The sequence below is a fragment of the Benincasa hispida genome, chromosome 7 (assembly GCF_027475165.1).
Source record: "Benincasa hispida cultivar pf3 chromosome 7, pf3_genome.v1.1, whole genome shotgun sequence".
Taxonomy (NCBI): domain Eukaryota; kingdom Viridiplantae; phylum Streptophyta; class Magnoliopsida; order Cucurbitales; family Cucurbitaceae; genus Benincasa; species Benincasa hispida.
Genome location: NC_143484.1, coordinates 4225648 through 4240416, shown reverse-complemented (window position 1 = coordinate 4240416; position 14769 = coordinate 4225648). Strand labels below are relative to the sequence as shown.

Sequence of the window (14769 nt, the reverse complement as noted above, 5' to 3'; positions counted from 1 at the left end):
ATCCATTGTCTTTAAATTTATGTTTTCAAATTCTCTACCAAATAAACCCTTAGTTTTGTGAGATAATTATTGGTTTTATTAACATATTAACCATGATAGCTTTTATTAGACATGTTAGTAAATAAAACTTTCTTAAGAATATTATTAATAAGAAAATCATATAAATAGTCCAAAGTAACTAACATAAAATATAATCTATTAGATAACATGGAGTATTTATCTTATAAAGAGTGAGATCCATTGGTTCCTCAACCTATCTTTTAAGGAATATTCTTGATCAGATCTAATTTTTTTTTATTGGACTAATTACTCATTTGGGTTTTATGGGTTCTGATACCGTTTTAGATAATACAGGATTTCAACTCAAAACCAATTAGCAATAAGAGGAATATCCTATCTATCTCGTGAAGAGTGTAAGGTTCCTTGGTTTTTCCAATGATCCTCAACATAACCTCACCCTTAATACTTCCCACAAGATGGATTTTGAATATTAGTCACACTCATCTTGGACAACAAGGGAGAAACAACTTTACATGATCAAATGGGAAGAAGCTTCACAATACAATTATCAACTTTTTTCTCTATTGAAGTGACAATCAAGTTCAATTTGCTTCGTGCACTAGTGGAACATTAGATTAGAAACAATATGGATGACCACAAAATTGTCATAGAAAATAGTACTTGGACAAGCTACTGAAACTTAGGGATGAGTAAAGTAATCTGAGAAATCGAGTCGAATGACCGAAACCGGCCGAACTAAAGGCGGGTGGCCGATTTATTTTCAAAGTTGGTCTGCCGTCAGTTTTGATAAAAACAAATCGACCAGTTGGTCGATTTAGAGATAACCCAATCTCGACCAACACTAATACCATTATGAAAACAATATATATTATAGTATATATGTCCATTAATTAAAAAAAAGCGTGCATGAATGGAATGGTGAGAAATTAATCGTACATCTCATTAATGCTCAAAACCATGGGCAATAGTAGTTTTTGGAGAAAACCACTTTTAATTTCTAAAACAATTATATTAACTATATTCTCTTTGTTCTTCCTCTCCGACTCCCAAGTAACCTACTCAACTTTTCTATTCGTGTAAATAAATAGCCAATAGAGTGACACACGATATAACTTGACTTCTCGATTAATCACTTAGGCTCCTACTAAGCGTGAGTCCTCTCAATGAAATTAGGCTCCCCCTATGTATGAGTACATTAGTGAATAATTATTTAGGCTCCCTTTAAGTATGCAAGACTCCCTCTCGGTGTGACTTAGGCTCCTCCTAAGAATCCTCTCAACTCCTACCTTTCCTCCTTTAATTGAAAACCACTCCACTTGATAATTTAGACTCTTCCTACGTTTGAGAATCATTTTTCAAATAAGAAATCAAGTTTGAAATGAATTAATGAAATATTTCAAGATCAATAGAACCTCCAACTTCACAATCTCTAGGATTGAAAATGATTTCATCGTTCAACCACCATAGAGCACACAATATTCAAAATGATTTATGCAAAGCTACAACCCTAGCAAGAAAACAAAAATGCTCTTAAATATGCACAACAAAAAAAATGAAACAAAACCCGATAGAAATCCGTAAAAGCCCGATAGAAAAAAGAATTGTGAGAAACAATTACACAAAACTTCACAAATAAGGAATATAACCTGTAGAATCTCCATGTCGAGAGCTATCCTATTGGACAATTTCAGAGACAACTAGCAGAACATATCATAGGATAAAAGTCTGTGACAGTTTCTGAACCTAACTTAGATAGCCAAACAGAACACAAACAACCAGCAGAAAACAACCAGTAGAAATAAATCGAAAGCAATAAAGAACACCAAGATATATAGTGGTTCGACCAGTTTGGTCTACATCCACTTTGAGAACCAGCTTGAATTAATTTTATTAATGAGCAAAAAGGAATTTACACATTACAGATAATCAACGAAATCACTAATCTGTAATTTCAATATCCACTGATACTGAGAGATCTGCAGTAACGTCGCCTCTGAAAATTGAGAACAATCCACTACAAAACAGCCTAAAACAGTGCACTACCACCTCTGACCAGTGAACCACGTGTAAACCCGCGCGTCTCTCTCACTGTCAACCTACCGAACAAACCATCTGTTCAGACCGGACCTTCCCAGACCGAACCGCACTCCTACGTGGACACCCACGCTCGAACCCAACAGACACCCGTCGGAAACTGAGACCCCCTGTCTCTCTGTCGATCTCGCCGGACACCAATGCCGTCTGAACTGGAATTTACAGGTGCACCCATGATCCAGACCGCCCAGATCTGATCTCCTGCCCATCACCCACGCAAACGCCGACAGACCCACGGCCGGACGACTGCCTCCCGATCACTCAATCCAGACGGTTGCGGCTCTGTTTGATTTCTCGTTTCTCTCTGTCGACTGTAGGGTTGGAAAAATTCCCCACAGGAAGCCCCACCCCGATCAGGGCGGGGAATCCCCGGTTTGACCGGGAATGGGATCAAAACGGAGAATTTTTTTGGGGCCCCATCTGGGGATAGGGCGGGGACAGGGATGGTATCCCCGCCCCGACCTCGACTCCGATCCCGATTAATCCCCGACCCCGATTTTATATATTTATATTTTTAATATTTTATAAATATATATTTATAATATATAAAATAACTTATTTATATGCATGTTTATAATGTATACTATAGACTTATAGTGTTGTAAGCCCAATATTGAATATATAAATTCTAAATTTAAGCTCAAAAGTCAAGCCCAAACTTAAAAAATTAAAAGGAAAAAATGGGGAATCTCCGCGGGGATCTAATAGGGGATTCCCCGCGGGGAATTGTAGTGATCCATTTCCCCGATGGGGAATCCCTGCCCCCGTCCCCACTTTCAAATGATGGGGACGAGGGCAAAGAAGGGGGGGAATTTCCCCCACGGGGCTGGGGACAGGGGACTCTCCCCCGCCCCACCCCGTCCCTGTTGCCAACCCTAGTCGGCTGCAGTGGCTTACTCACACAAAGGCTGCGATTTTTCTTCAGCCAAAAACCAAAACACGCGAATACCGCCCTAAGTGGAGAAGAAAGGGAAATTATAAAATTGCAACTGTTCATAAATTATAAGAATGCCATTGGGCTTTTAAATTCACCAAAAACCCAATAAAACCCACTTAAATACCTTGTTATTTTCTACAAATATCTCTCATAACAAGAGTATTTAAGTGTCAAGCTGATTCTCCAATCTTCTTATCATCCAGATTTAATATTCAGCCCATCTAATAGGTATTTAAACCTATGGGCTGGAAGAACCTTGGCTAACATATCTGAAAAATTCTCAACTGTATGAACCTTGACCAGTTCAACATCTTTCTAGACCATAACTTCTCTAATAAAATAAAATTTGACATCGATATGCTTAGACCGTTCGTGATGAGATGGATTCTTCGCATGATGAATAACACTCTGGTTATCACAACGGACGATAGGAATGAATTCCTGCAACAACAACTCACCAACTATCCTTTTCAACCATACTGCCTCTTTCATAGCTTCACCCACTTAGATATACTCTGACTTAGTAATAGACAAGGTAACAACTGACTGTAGAGTAACCTTCCAACTGACCATATTACCAAAAAAATGAAAAACATAACCTGATAGAGACCTTCTTTTGTCAAGGTCTGCAGCATAATCTGCATCTGTGAAGCCTTCCAACAGTGCTAATTTATCACAATCCCTGCTAAAACAAAATGATACACTGACACTACCTTTCAAATATCGAAGCACCCATTTAACTGCATTCTAATGCTCCTTCCTAGGATTTAACATAAACCTACTTATCATACTCATAGCATATCCCAGAATCATATCATCTACATATAGAAGTAGCTAAATATATGTACCTTTCTGAGATAGTTTCCAGTACACGTAGGCATCATATGAGCTCCGTGAAACCCCTGCTTCAGAATAAAAGTGTCAAACCTGATATACCACTATCTCGGCGATTGCTTCAGTCCATAGATGGACCTGTAAAGACGATAAACCATATCTTCCTTTCCTTTCACCTCATATCTCTTAGGTTGAGCCATGTAGATCACTTTCTCCAATTCTCAATGAAGGAAAGCTGTGGTGACGTCCATCTGTTCAACAAACATATCAAAGTAAACAGCAATAGATAAAATTAATCGAATGGAAGAATGCCTCACTACCGGAGAGAAAATCTCATGAAAGTTAACTCCCTCCTTTTGAGTGTAGCCCTTGGCTATGGGTCTAGCCTTATACCTAGGCTTGATATCACCTCCTTTACCTGGCTTGATTTTATAAATCCACTTTGACTGAATGAGTTTTCGGTTAGGAGGCTTTGGAACCAATGACCATGTCTGATTCTTTTGCAACGAGAATAACTCTGCTTCCATAGCATTCTTCCATTGTTCCTTCGAATCAGATATAATAGCCTCCTCAAAAGTAAGAAGCTTTGCTTCAATACTGTCAGCTGCACAAGTAAGAGCATAAGCAACTAAATCAGCATAACCATACCTCGTAGGAGCCTGCCTCACCAGCTGAGGCCTGTCACATGTAAGCTGATAGTTCTGTAGGTCACTACTACTTGAGCTTTCTTCACCAAAAGCTCCCTCATCAATCAAAGTCATCTGCAATTGAGGCTATCTACCATTAGAACTAGATGACTGATCACTGGAATCACCTGAACTAACTGATGGTCGTGCTTTAGAATCAATCCTAACCTCTGCCTCAACCTAATCAACTGTTTTCTATTTCTGCTGTTCTTTGACACGAAATGACATCTTTGTTTCATTAAAGGTCACATCTCTACTGATAATGCATTTATTTCTGCCCTCTTCCAAGCACCAAAGTTTATATCCTTTAACACCCTAAGGATAGCAAATAAACATACATTTCAGTGCCCTCTTGTTCAGCTTCCCTTCCTTAACATGAGCATAAGCTAAACATCTAAACACTCTGAGATGATCCAAGCTTGGAGCTTTTCCTGTTCATATTTCTTGAGGAGTCTTTAGGTTTAAAGCGGGAGACAGACTTCTATTAATAAGATAACAGGCTGTTTGGCCAGCTTCCCCCTAAAATTTCAAGGATAATAAAGCATTTGTCAAGAGACATCTTGTACGCTTCATAACTGTTCTATTGAACCTCTCAGCTAAACCATTCTGCTGTAGAGTGTACGTAACAGTAAAATGCCTCGTAATTCCCTCAGATTTGCAAAATTTATCAAATTTTTTATTCACAAATTCCAAACCATTGTCTGTCCTCAGATACTTTACCTTCCACCTGTCTGGTTTTCAACCTGCTTTTTCCATTCAAGAAATTTCCCAAAAGCTTCATCCTTCAATTTCAATGGATACATCCACACCTTTCTTGAAAAATCATCAATGATCGACATAAAGTATCTCGAACCTTCTATAGAAGGTATCTTTATAAGACCCCACAAATCTGAATGAACATCATCCAAAATTCCTTTGGTAGAATGCTTCCCTTTCCCAAACTTCACTTTGGTAGACTTTCCCATTATGCAATGTTCACAAAATGGGAGTTCAATGTCTTTAACTCCTCCAAGAAAACCTTGTTCTGAAAGAGCTTGAAGACCTTTTTCACTCACATGAGATAGTCTGTAATACCATAACATAGATTTATCTGTTTCTTTCCCAGATGCAACAACAACACTCCTGAAACTGCAGCACCCTCTAACACATAAAAGCCATTCCTCAAGGTCCCCTCCAGCTTAACCAAAAAACCCTTGATGACCTTCAAAACTCCATTCTCAGATTTATAGGAATTACCTTTTCTATCTAATTCGCCCACTGGAATTAGATTTCATTTGAGTTCTGGAACATACCTTACGTTTGTAAGAATTCTGATCATACCATCATGTGTTGCAATTCCATCTAACCCAATTCCTTTTACATCACAAGCACCATTATCACCAAGCAAAACTGATCCCCCATCATTTTCTTGAAAGTCAATCAAGAAATCCCAATTAGGAGTCATGTGAAACGTGCACCCTGAATCCATGATCCAAGCATTCTGAATGTCCTTGTTGGACACCATCGAAACCTCTACTGAATCATATCCATCAGTAACATTTGCTGCACTAGAATCCCCTGCATGCTTGCTACTTGATACTTTCTTGCTCTTATTCATAGGAAAATTCTTTCTAAAGTGTTCTTCTTTATGACATAGGAAAAACTTTTTGGTTTTCCTCTTTGATTTCGACCTGGATCTCGACTCTTTTCCTTTTTCGTTCTTTTTCTCACTTCTGCCTCTGCCCATGAGTAACTCTCCATCCTTGCGTTCCTTTTTAATCTCGAGATTTCTCGTTCTCAAGGCATCCAACACTATATCAATGGACAATGAATCTCGTCCATATTTAATAACTGCCTTAATTTCTCAATACGATTCTGGCAAAGAATTCAGAAGAATAACTACTTGATTTTCATCTGACATCTTCTCACCGATGTTATTGAGATCAACTATAATCTTTTGGAATTCATCTAGGTTCTCTCCTAAGCCTTTACTTGAGTCCAACTTATATCTAAAGAATTTCTCATTTAGATATAATTTATTTGGCAAGAACTTAGTCAAATAAAGACTTTTCAGTTTCTTCCACAACTTCGCTATAGTAGTGGCCTCATCTACTAGCCTAAACACTCCATTTGACAAGCCATCTCATCCCTATCCCTTTTCTCAGCTTCTATAATTGTTGGTGGAAGGTTATTTTCGTCTAAGATTTTGGCTACCTTTTGTTGTACTAGAATAGCCCTAATCTTCTTCCTCTGTAACCCAAAATCACCTTTCCTATCAAATTTAACAACTTTGAGTCGTGTAGACATCGAAGCCATCTGTCAAATTAATTCCAACAAAAATCCTGAACAAAGAATGAATAATCTAGCACACAACCACACACCCTCCTTGGATCAACTGGAGCTCTGATACCACTTGTGAGAGTTTCTGAACTTAATTTAGATGGCCAAACAAAACGTAAACAATCAGTAGAAATAAATCGAAAGCAGTAAAGAACACCAAGATATATAGTGGTTCAACCAGTTTGGTCTACATCTACTTTGAGAACCAACTTGAATTAATTTTATTAATGAGCAATAAAGAAATTTACAAATTACAGATAATCAACAAAATCACCAATCTGTAATTTCAACATCCACTGATACCAAGAGATTTGCACTAGACATCGTCTCTGAAAACTGAAACAACCCGCTACAAAACAGCCCAAAACAGTGCACTACTACCTCTGACCGACGAACCACGCGCAAACCCGCATGTCTTTCTCATTGTCAACCTACCGAATAAACCGCCTGCTCAGACGAAACCTTTCCAGAGACAACACTTCTACATGGACACCCACGCTCGAACCCAACAGGCACCCACTTGAAACCAAGACCACCTGTCTCTCTGTCGATCTCACTGGACACCCACACCGCCTGAACCGGAACTGATAGGCGCAACCACAATCCGGACCGCCCAGATCCGATCTCCTGCCCGTCACCCACGCAAACGCCGATAGACTCACGGCCGAACGACTGCCTCCCGATCGCTCAACCCAGACGGCTGTGGTGCTTTTTTATTTCTCGTGTCTCTCTGTCGGCTGCGGTGGCTTACTCCCACAAAGGCTACGATTTTTCTTCAACCAAAAACCAAAACACGCGAATACTCACTAAGTGGAGAAGAAAGGGAAATTACAAAATTGCTACTACTCATAAATTACAAGAATGCCATTGGGCTTTTAAATTCACCAAAAACCTAATAAAACCCACTTAAATACATTGTTATTTTCTACAAAGTCAACAAATCTTAACTAAATATAGTCCACATCTCTCTCTTCTTTCCCCTCTCTTTCTCTCCTCTCTCATGTGACCAACCAAATTCTCTCTTCTTTTTCACTTCTTTTCATTACACCATTTCACTTCTTTTTTTTTTTTGTTTTTTGCTTCTTCTTTTCTTTTCAATCTCCATTGTTTTGTTTTCTCTCTTCTTTTTCTCTTATTTTCCTTTTTATGTTTTTTATTCTTTCTTAGTTTTTCAATTTTTCTCTATTTTCATTATTTTTTCATTTTTTTTTTCATTCTCCTTTGTTCACTTATTTTCTCATTTCATTTTTTTTTTCATTCTCCTTTGATCAGTTGGTCGAACTCCTCAACGTCTCCATAAATAGTCAATTTTGGTCCAAAATTGGTCTCGTCTGACTGATGATCACCCCTATTGAAACTTGTAATTCACTAAGTAATTGAGAAATCCATATAAGTTTACAAGAGCTTGATACTCTGTGTTTGCGGAAGCTAAAGAACTTTCCAATAAATAAGAGAATCACCTACAAAAAGAAATGAAAAATCGTAGATTTATGAGAATCTAGGCATGAAGCCTAATTAAAATCGAGATAGGCATGAAGCTGTCAGAACACGAATGTAAAAGTAGTTCTTAACCAGAGGAATGCTTCAATTACTACCAAAGTAGATAGTGAGCCATGTCAATTACCAACGATGAGACAAACATTGGCTTAGTCTATGAACCATGAATATAATGCCATATCTAGAAATTGTTAAGTAGATAAACATGTCAATCAATCAATGATAAGTAGTAAAATTCTCCAATAGAGGACCATTATTAGTAGATAAATAAAGATTCAGATTCATAGGATCTGAAAAAGGTTTATAATCTAGATGTCAACCATCTTCAAGAAGTTGAACCACATGACAACGCTGAGAAAGGAAAAGTCCGTTAATGACTTGATGATTGCCAAGGTCTTTGTGCTTAAAAACATCATTCAAATGACTTTCATTCTATTATAAAGTTGGATAGATGTTCTTGTTATGTTGTTGTCATCGACATAAACCAATAAATCAAGAGAAGTAGTTCAAAAACTTTGAAAAAATAGAGAGTAGTCAAACTTGGATGGCTGGAATTCTTCACCAATCTTCACCAATCTCTCAATCCTATTAAGATTAATGTGTCCTAGTCTTAGGTGCCAAAGTTGGACATTTTTTTAGGAGAAATTTTACATCTTTTATGTTGAGTTACCACAATTTTAAATATTTCAGTGTTATGGAGGGCTTTAGTAGCTAATGGTCTTAACACTTTTAATTTTTTTTCCAGGTCTACTGAATAAATATTGACACCATTCTTAGAAACAAACACTTTATTTACAAGAAAATTAATGCAATATGATTGTTCTAGCAAACACTTTATAGAAATTAAGTTTCTCTTTAAACCAGGAACTACATATACATTTTCTAGTAAAATGAATTTATTCTAGAAAGTCAACTGGAGACCCCCCACTACCACAGCCGAGACGACGTGTCCAGTTTCAACCCGCATCATCATCTCACCAGCATCAAGTTGCCCCAATAATTAATTGATTGAAACGAAGAACAAACATGGTTAGTGTTGCTAGAATCTATAATCCAAACAGAATCATCATTCTTCACTAAACATGTTTCCAATACAAACAAATCAAATTTATCTTGCTTGGTCTTCTTCTTTTCTGCCAAGTATTTGAGGCAGTTCCTCTTCCAATGCCCATCTTGGTTGCAATGGAAATAAATTTCCTTTGTACCCTTGGCTTTCTTTTGAGTAGGCGCCGATGGGTTAGTTTTTCCCTTTCCACCTTTCTTCTTCTTCCATATTTTATTGTCAGAGGAAGAAGGTACAAACTTTGTCCTAGAGGTCGAAACTCTGTAGAACTTCTTAGAGGATGAAGCAACATTTTTTTCACCCTTCTGTCATTTGCTTTTCATCAAGGACTAGAAGGCTGTAGCTTGTTGAGGAGGGTGGTTAAGTTGTAGTCCATCCTATTCAAAATAGCATTGCCTAAAAATGAAGGAAACTTTCAGGTAAAGATTCCAAAATTATGCTAACCTGGCTGGCTTCATCAATGACCAACCCATTCATCTCCACCACGTTGAAATGGACCATCATATTGAGAACATGTTCTCGAACAAATGCCCCTTCTTGCATATGGGCATTGAAGATGTGTTTGAAAGCGTCATGCTTGAGCTGCGTGGATGGTTGTCCAAACATTCCCAACTCCATGTTCACATGGGTGGTGAGCATGAGCTCATGTTTCTTGGTGAAGACTTCAAAAATACTAGCCAAGATGAATGCTCGGGTCTTTTCATTTGCCTATGTCCATCGCTCATATGTTTCTCGAACATTTCGAGCAACATTGGAAGCTAGAATGGGAGGACAGTCCTCTATCAGGACGAAATGAAGGTCATCAATTATTAAAATCGTGTTGATCATGTTTTTCCATGATATGTAGTTTTCGCTAGTTAATTTATTAGTAGCGAGCAAATTAAAAGTAGCAGTAGCCATTGAAACAAATTTTCTCAAACATAAAATTATTTATAATTAGTTTGTTTGCATTAAACCACACAAACAAGCAATCAATTTTAGCAAAATAGTCTAATGTACCCTTCATGACATCTATTTTGCAATGATGTTTCAGTGAGGCAGGACAAAAGTTACCGTAGGGTAATCAAGTGCCCCTTTACGGAAATGAGACATTTTCAACCATTAGACAGAAAACAACACCTTGTCACTGTAATTAACAGTCACCATTGTTTAGTCCAGAATTTGTTAACTTACTTAACAATTCTTGTAAGTGTAACCCCCTCATTTTAGGTTCTAGAGTTTCACCCAATGAGCCAACCTTAGAAAAAAACTTATTGAGACATGAACCTAAAGCAACCCTATCCATTTATGGAGACAGAATAAAGCGTCATGCAAAAATGTCATCCTTTAGGGCGACACCTACGGTGTCACAAGGCCATGCATGAAACTTTACTTCAATCTAATGAGAAAGACCGAGAGATATATTGTCACACGTCCTGCTCCCACTTACTGTAAACACTCTCTTCATTCACCTTGATATTGATCTATACAAATGCCACCTGTAGGGGGATAACTATGGTGCCTTCAGGCCGAGTATAGACCTCACGGTGTGGATTTTAAGGAGAAACGTGAAAATGATAAAATGAAGTATCATATACCCCATTTTCCTCCCACTGAGTGTTTTACCTAGGGTTAATTAAATTAGGAAAAATCCAACTATTGATTTTATCTAAGTGTTTGTTTAATTTGCCTAAAAATAACTTTTGTATTTGGATAGTTAAACAATTTTGATTAAGGTATATTAAACTCTTTGATAAGCTTTAATCAAACTTGCATGCATGTAACAAATCTATCTAATTCACCTTTCCAGGTAAGTTTTCAAGTAGGGTTGTTACGTTTCCGTCAACTTAAATACCCTAGCCTAGACAGAACTCGCCTTAGACAAAAGATCCCTTATAGATATATTTATTACATTGTTAATCTTTTATTAAGATTAATTTAATCCTATTAAACTGATTAAAAGATCAAACTTAAATTCCTAATCTCATTAGAAACGTGATCTTAGGTCTATGTGAATCATATTTTAAAACAATTTTAAAAGATGATTATAACATAAGGTTTGCATGAAATTCTTAATTATTGATTTTAATTTCTAATTTCATATTTGTTATAACAATTTTAAACTAAAAAAATAAATTAAAATCATACATTGCATGCTTTGACAAACTTTAGTAAATCATAGCATTTATAAATTAACCTAAAGTAGTGTTATGCTTCATGGAATTTTATTTCATTACTAACAAATAACAATTATATAGTAAAGTAATGAAACCTACAATAGCATTGAACTATATATTATAACATTTATAATATAAATGATGCATGGATATGCTATTAATCCATGCATACATTAACTATATATTAACAGGTATACTATATGATGCATGAGAATGCTATATAATTTAAATCATGTGTATACATATATTATAACATTTATAATATAAATTGATGCATGAAATTAAATGTATGATCTATTGCGGGATTTAATTCTATATGACATACGATATGACATATACTTAAGTATAAAACATACATCACATGTATATTAAAAATAACAGTTAATGGATCCGGATAGAACACCTAAAATAAATTTTAAAATTAATTATTACAAGAATAAATGTCAACCGGTTCAAATACAAGTGAACTGAGCCTTAAACTGCTCGAACTAGACCAACCAGCCATCGAACCAAACCCAAATCGATCGAAATGACTGAACTGGAGCTGTACCAAAGTGAGCCACAAACCAAACCGGACCATAACCAGTTGGTTCTTTCTGCATTGCAGCTTAATGACACAATGCCCAGCGTTGCAATGCTAGGGCACAACATTGCAATGTTGTAGTACAGTCCTGATTATACTGCTGCAAAATCCCTCGACTCTTCATTGAAATTTGTCCCATCTTCATTAGAATCTCATCGGAAACGCCACAAACGACTTAAGGACTTGTAAATACAGACTCAATAATAATATTATGCCCCAAAACATGGGGTATTAGAAACAAATTTATAAAGAAATAAAGCCATAAATCTATGTATCCTATCCCGAAACATCCATTAACAATACCACATTCATCAAACAACCATTCATCATAGAATCATGACAGAATATATCAATTAAAAATCTCACCATGACTGTAAAAATATTTAGGAAAAAAAAAGAGAATTTGGAATAAAAAAAAAATGGCTATGATACCAACTGAAGGATCCACATTGAAGGGACCCTTGAGTGGAAGCAGATCCCCCAAATCCCTATTTTTCATAATTGAAAATTTTTACAGAGAAAAAGAAAAAATTATGCATTTAGTTTTAAAACATACAACACGCTAAAAGAAATAAATAAATTAGGGTTTCATAAACCCCTACCTTTGAAGAACTCAAAACTTCACATATCCTTTCCCACGAACAATCACGAACTGTGAATAAAAAGGCTAATTGGGCACCACCGCAAGGAAACCTTGATAGTCTCTAGGATGAGAACCCAGGAGGAGTGAACTCTAACTATTTTTTATTATTGAGGAAAGAAAAAGATTGAGAGGATGAGAGATCACAACGGAATTCTATGGAGAGCACGGTACAAATCTTAACTCTGTGTGTTTTTGCAGGAAGAAGAATAACTGACCATTCAGTTTCCCACTTCCACGATTAGGAGAGAAAGAAGTGGGGAGGAAGTAAAAACTTTAATTTAAAATAATTAAATATTAAATATATTTAATTAAATAAGTAATTTAATATATATTAATATGATAACTACCTTATCATATAATATATATTAAACTATATGTTATATCAAATATAACATATAACCTATAGTTTTAATATTGTAACATATACAATATAACATATAGTTTCTTTTCTCTCACTAATGACATTTAATATAAATCACATTTATATTAATTTGAATAATATGAATCCAATTCACATAATTAATATTTGAATCATATTCAAATATTTATTTCCTCTCAAATAAACTTTATATTATAATATATCAAATACATTATAATAATTATATCATAAATAATTAATTTAACTTAATTATATCATATATAGTTAATTCCCTTAATTAATTTAAACAACTGAAATTAATCCAAAAACTGATTCTCATTTAATCCCATTGAGCTACCGAGGGGATCTCATGGACCTGTAGATTGAAGCAGTACATGAATAATTAATTAAACTTTTTAATTAAATTATTCACCATCCGTTAACTGAAGGGCACTCCACTAAAGACCATCAGCTCCACTATTTGCACTACATATATATTTCTGTGTTCATTAAATATAACCAGTCAATAGTATAATGATCCTTCACAAATTGCTCGTAAGTACAACTGGGTCAAAATTACCATTTTGCCCTTGTAGTTACATCTAACTCCTTAAGCACCACTGATTCCTCTAATGAACAAGAAATCATAGTCCAACTATGATCAAATTCCTCTCAGGCTAGGAAAGGATGTGGGGTCACATTGTTTAAACTTTGGAATCAACTCTTGAGAGAGCAATTTATCTACTTGCCTCGACATTGGGGAAGGAGTGAATTCCTTCTTGTGTAATTGTGTTCCTATCTCCTCTATCAGACAAATCCCCAAAATGGTAGGTTTGTTGAGTTGGTGATCTAGACACTCTCACCCATACAAATCAAAGAACCGCTCTCATAGGTAAGAGTTCACAACTCACTCAGGATTTAGGTCATATTACCTATGGTCATCATGGTGAAATGCAAGTCTCTATTATGAACGGCGTTATATAATGAGACTAAACATTTCATGGTTTGGTCTTATACAAACTTCTTTGTATAGAATATCCTTACTCACATGTCTCCACATGAATGATCCGGATCATAATACCTATAAAGTCAGCCATAGTCGTAGTGTCACTAGGATAAGGTAACCAACCTTATCCATATAGTACATACCATTTAGGTTCTCATTTAAAACATGATCCGTCTGTATGTCCATACATACATGTTTAAGCTACAAGATAACCCTAGATTTTAGTTTATTGGTTTGTGGTTAATGCAACTAAGTTTGAAATAAAACATGAAATATTTTATTACATAAATAAAATGTTTGTACATTATAATTACAAACTATAGAACTCTACGAGATTTAGGGCATCAACCCCAACATTATTCATTCTTTGAGTTAGCCCATTCAATTGAGGAGTTTTAGAAGATGTCTTTTGATATTGAATACCATGATTTATGCAATACTCATAAAAAGTTCTATAGTACTCATCTCCATTATTAGTCCTAGTATACTTCAACTTTTTACTAGTTTATCTCTCAACAAGGGCATGAAACTATTTAAACATTTGTAACACCTGATCTTTAGTATTCAAGGTA

At 35.9% G+C, this 14769-nt stretch overlaps 1 protein-coding gene across 2 annotated transcripts in view; it reads left to right on the top strand.

Moving 5' to 3' along the window:
- LOC120081788 (SNF1-related protein kinase catalytic subunit alpha KIN10-like) overlaps positions 1–14769 on the top strand; it is a 95967-nt gene that overhangs the window by 68594 nt on the left and 12604 nt on the right. The window lies entirely within an intron of this gene.